The sequence below is a fragment of the Populus euphratica genome, unplaced genomic scaffold (assembly GCF_000495115.2).
Source record: "Populus euphratica unplaced genomic scaffold, PopEup_1.0 scaffold431.1, whole genome shotgun sequence".
NCBI lineage: Eukaryota > Viridiplantae > Streptophyta > Magnoliopsida > Malpighiales > Salicaceae > Populus > Populus euphratica.
In genome coordinates, this window is record NW_011500119.1 from 339,130 (window position 1) to 344,879 (window position 5,750).

General features: G+C 37.1%; 1 long non-coding RNA gene across 1 annotated transcript in view; it reads right to left on the minus strand.

Annotated features, from left to right (window-relative positions):
• The window catches only part of LOC105110043 (uncharacterized), a 5,889-nt gene extending 146 nt beyond the window's left edge, over positions 1 to 5,743 (minus strand). Inside the window, exons 1-2 of the long non-coding RNA XR_839393.1 lie at positions 5,644 to 5,743; positions 934 to 1,015 (exon numbers count right to left, since the gene is read on the minus strand). This is a non-coding gene — a long non-coding RNA (uncharacterized LOC105110043). The remainder of the gene's footprint in view (positions 1 to 933; positions 1,016 to 5,643) is intronic.
• Positions 5,744 to 5,750: the final 7 nt, after the last annotated feature.

Genomic DNA, 5,750 nt, shown 5'->3' on the forward strand with positions numbered 1-5,750 from the left:
ATTTTCCTTTATGTCTAATTAGTGCTCCAAAACTATAAAATTATATTAACTCTTGTATTAAGACAATTCAATTATATTATGAAGTTGATTTTGTTATTAATGCTGTGTTGAACTCTGATTGAGTTAGGATAAGTTTGTGTGTAAGTTTGGGTTCGCATAGGTATGGAACCTTGTAGGGGAACCTTGCCTATGTGCCAGTCATGGATCCGGGATCCGGGTCGTGACAAACTTGGTATCAGAGCTTTAGGTTAAAGAAACAATAATATACTTAATTTCATAATAAGTGGAGCATTACGATCCGTATTGTCTTGTCTGTTGGTTTTGAAATTTTGAATTCTCATCAAGCATGTCTTCTTCCTTGTGATAGATATGCTTTCATATAATTTTATGATAATTATCATGTTATTGTTCTAGCATGACTTAAGTGTTTTAACTTTTATTTTAGGAAATGTCGAGGAAAAGACGAATAGCCGATACTATTAGAGTAGATAATGATCAGGATGATGTCCCAATTGTGCGGTTGAGAACCGCAAGGCAGAGAAGGAGGCGCGGAGCACCTGTGTCTCAACATGTTGAGGAGGTACTGTGGGATGACCAACTAGGGTTTAGATACGATGTGCACAAAGACTAACACTATCCTGTTAGCATGGGTATTCTGACTGACATACCATAGGGTCATAATCATACTCAAACAGACATATTAATATCTCAAGGCTCAACTCATGACATCAATCAAATGAGGAGCTATCAATTCAGAAGTCAATCCAAAATACATACTGGTTCATATCAAGAATTCAGATTCAACACATGATCATGCTTATCATAACAAGGATAATAGTCACCATATATATTATCAAGAAGCATGATCCAATTCATATTAACAAATCAAATATTTATAATATTTCTCTTGCATATGGAAAATTATCCACTCACCTGACTCGAAAGCAAACAGAAATCAAAAGCAGACACCGAAGAAAATCCTACTAACATCCCGCCGGTAGAATATCAGGATTATCTGAATATAAAGAAAACATATTCAAGAATGACTCAAAAGAACATATAACTTATTTAATACACTTAACTAAGGGTCTATTTCATAACCCTATATGTATTTAGACTAAACTAATTATTTTCCTAAAAACCCAAAAATTAACGATTTTCTCGAAATCTAATCCATAATAAAACACATAATAACATTGGTAATACTTCACTAACTAACCCTAAATTATTCATCAAACCAATCTGAAAAAGCTAATATTACAGCTAGGGACTAATCTGTAATTTATCATATTTTTAAGGGTCAAATTGTAACTTTATCCATTTGGAGGACCAAACTAAAATTATCATAAGTCCATGAATATACTGAAATTCTGACCATAATTAATCCTCATTTCTGTCCAGATCACCTCATTATACTCCAGGGAACATTCTGTAATTTTATCAAATTTTTAGGGTCAAATGGTATTTTTTGTCAAATTGAAGGACCAAATTAAAAGTGTTAAAATTTCATAACTATACAGGAATTCTACCCATAATTTATCTTTTATTCTGTTCAGAATCTCGGAATAGGCTCCAGGGACCAATTTGCAAATTTTCCAAAGTTTGGGGACTAAACTGTAATTTCCCAAAATTGAAGGACCAAATTGAATTTTCATCATCTTCAACCTCAAACCCAGAATTTTCACAGATTACCTACTGTTATCCCCTGATTTCTAACACAAATTCACCATTCAAACAAAACCATAACTCAAAATCATTATTTTTATCTACAATCTCTCAAATTCAACTTAATAATCAATTACCCACAACAATCAACCCATAACATTCAACTTAATTCATCAATTAACCCAAAACACAAATTTTCAAAACCCTAACATTTATCAAAACTGAAATTAAAGCTTAATTAACACATATTTATACATAATCTTACCTTTAAACTTAATTCCTTCAACTCCTTTCTATTTTTCTTCTAACTCCCTTCTTTTCTCTTCTTCTTCTTTCTCCCTTCTCTCTCCTGCCGATTCTTTCTCAAATTTCCAGATCCCTCTTTTGTTTTTTTTTTTTAACTCCTTATTTATATTTATCATGTTTTGTTAAATTACTACACTACCCCTCATTCATTTATACCCACACTATAAGCCACCAAGGGCTTTATTGTATTTTCCTACTCATTTATTCAAAACATCACAATCTCCCCACCTTATAAAAGTTTCGTCCTCGAAACTTAATAGGAAAGATTGAATACTTACCGAGATTATCAAAAAGATGAGGATACTCCTCACGCATCTTATCCTCGAGCTCCTATGTCGCTTCCTCATGTGAATGACCCTTCCATTGCACTTTCACTGAAGCTATATCCTTTGACCTAAGCTTCCTCACTTGTCGGTCGACTATAGCTTCTGGTTGCACCTCATAAACCATATCATCCCTCAATTCAACAGGATGAACTTCTAACACATGCGATGGATCTGTCATATACTTCCCTAACATGGAAACATGAAATACTGGATGGATAACAGACAAGTTTGGTGGTAATGCTAACCTATAAGCAACTGCCCCAACTCTCTCCAGAATCTCATACGGTCTAATGAATCGAGGACTCAACTTACCTCTCTTCCCAAACCTGAATACTCCCTTTGTTGGTGATACTTTTAAAAACACACAATCACCCACTGAAAACTCTAAGTCACGCCTTCTTCTATCTGCGTAACTCTTTTGTCTACTCTGAGCTGTTTGAATCTTATTTCTAATTACCTCTATTTTCTCTAAGGTAATCTGAATCAACTCTGGTCCCATTAACCTCTTCTCACCAATTTCAAACCAACAAACCGGTGATCTACACTTCCGGCCCGACCATACAAAGCCTCATAAGGTGTCATCTCTATGCTAGCCTGATAACTGTTGTTGTAAGTAAATTCCACTAATGGTAGGAACTTACTCCAACCAACTCTAAAATCCATAACACAAGCCCTTAGCATATCCTCCAAGATCTGAATAGTCCTCTCAGACTGACCATCTGTCTGTGAGTGAAAAGCTGTACTCAACTACACTTTAGTACCCATAGCTTCTTGGAATTTCACCCAAAACCGCGATGTAAACTGTGAACCTCTATCTGACACTATCGAGATTGGCACTCCATGCAACCGTACAATCTCACTAATAAACAATTCTGCCAACTTTGCATATCCATAAGTAATCTTAACTGGCAGAAAATGGGCTGATTTTGTCAACCTATCAACAATCACCCATATCGAATCATAACCCTCCTGACTCCTTGGCAATCCTGTCACAAAGTCCATTGTGATCCTTTCCCACTTCCATTCTGGAATCAACAATGGTTGCAACAATCCAGGAAGCTTCTAGTGTTCACCCTTTACCCTCTGACAGGTCAAACACCTAGAAACAAAGTCTGCTATATCATCCTTCATCCTATTCCACCAATAACATACCTTAAGGTCTTTATACATTTTGGTGGAACCTGGATGCATTGTGTAAACTGTCTGATGTGCTTCTACCATCAATTCTCTCTTCAGATCATCTACATCAGGTACACAAAGCCTATCTTTATATCTCAGTACATCATCATCACCTATCACAAAACCTGCAGCCTTACCCTGCTCAACCTCATTTCTGATCCTGAGTAGTGACTCATCATTCTTCTGAGCTGCTTTTATCTTATCAAACAAATCTGACTTAACTTGAAAATGAGCAATCATTGCTCCAGCTTCACTAAGATCAAATCTGACTCCTTCATCCACTAACTCATGCAGCTCCTTAATCAGAGGTCTTCGTACCTCCTGAATATGAGCTAAGCTCCCTGATGATTTTCTACTCAAAGCATCGACAACTACATTTGCCTTACCCGGGTGGTAATGTATGGTACAATCATAATCCTTCAGCAGTTCCATCCATCTCCTCTGCCTCATGTTTAGATCTCTCTGCTGAAAGATATATTTCAAACTCTTGTGATCTGTAAAAATCTCACAAGTTTCACCATACAAGTAGTGCCTCCAAATCTTCAAAGCAAAAATGACAGCCGCCATCTCTAAATCATGTATAGGATAGTTCTGTTCATGCTTCTTCAGCTACCGTGAAGCATAAGCAATAACCTTGCCATGCTGCATTAGAACACATCCTAACCCTACTCTTGAAGCATCACAATACACTATGTAACCACCAAAACCTGATGGTATTGCTAGAATAGGCGCTGTAGTCAATCTTTTTTTCAACTCTAAGAAACTTTTCTCACAAGCTTCAGACCACTGAAACTTAACATTCTTCTGCGTTAACTTAGTCAATGGTGTAGAAATCTGAGAAAAGTTCTCCACAAACCTCCGATAATAGCCTGCCAAACCTAAGAAACTTCTAATCTCTATTGCCAAAGTAGGCCTAAGCCACTTCTTAACTGCTTCAATCTTTTGAGGATCAACCTCAATCCCATTCCTTGACACTACATGCCCAAGAAATGATACACTCTCCAACCAAAACTCACTCTTTGAGAACTTGCCATACAACTGATGATCTCGCAGAGTTTGAAGCACCATTCTCAAGTGCTGCTCATGCTCCTCTTTAGACCTCGAATACACTAAAATATCATCAATAAAAACTATCACAAATTGATCAATAAACTGACCAAACACTCTATTCATCAAATCCATAAAAGCTGTTGGTGCATTCGTCAACCCAAAAGACATCACTAAAAACTCATAATGACCATACCGAGTTCTAAAAGCTATCTTTGAAATGTCTGTCTCCCTAATCCTCAATTGATGATACCCAGATCGAAGATCGATCTTAGAAAAGAATTGAGCTCCCTGCAATTGGTCAAACAAGTCATCAATACGAGGGAGTGGGTATCTATTTCGAACTGTTACCCGATTCAGTTGTCTATAATTTATACACAACCTCAATGACCCATCTTTCTTATTCACAAACAACACTGGGGCTCCCCAAGGGGACACACTTGGTCGGATGAACTTTTTATCTAACAAATCCTGCAGTTGCTCCTTCAGCTCCCTCAATTCTGCTGGCGCCATTCTATATGGTGCCATTGATATTAGTTCAATACCCATAACCAAATCAATACAAAACTCAATCTCCCTATATGGAGGCAATCCAGGTAAGTCATCGGGAAAGACATCGATAAGCTCCCTAACTATAGGGACATGGTCTAACTGAGGAACTTCTTTCTCTACATCCACTATATGTGCTAAGTAACACTGTACCCCTTTTTGGGCCATTTTCCTCGAGATAGCCAACAACATAATTGATGGAGACCCAATCTTATCTCCTTGAGATACCAACCCAACTTCTTTATCTAGATCAAACAGTATTTTCTTATCCCAACAATTTACCAAATCCCTATGCTTTGCCAACCAATCCATTCCCAAAATTACATCAAAATCAACCATATCTAAGACATTTAAGTCTCCCATAAAGATCTTATCTCCAATCTCTATTTCACAATCCAAATACACATACTTCACCAATATTAATTCATCTAAGGGAGTGGAGACTGAAATTGGGGATTTTAACAAGGTTGGTTGTTTATCTAACCTCATAGCAAAATATGGAGACACAAATGAATGGGTTGCACCAGTATCAACAACACCTTTGCTTCAAAAGAGCAAACAGGAAGAATACCTAAAACAACTGTGTTGGATGCCTGAGCATCCTACTGAGTCAAGGAAAAAACTCTGGCATGCCCCTGACCCTGTTGTATCTGACCTCTATCACCTGCACCCCGACCT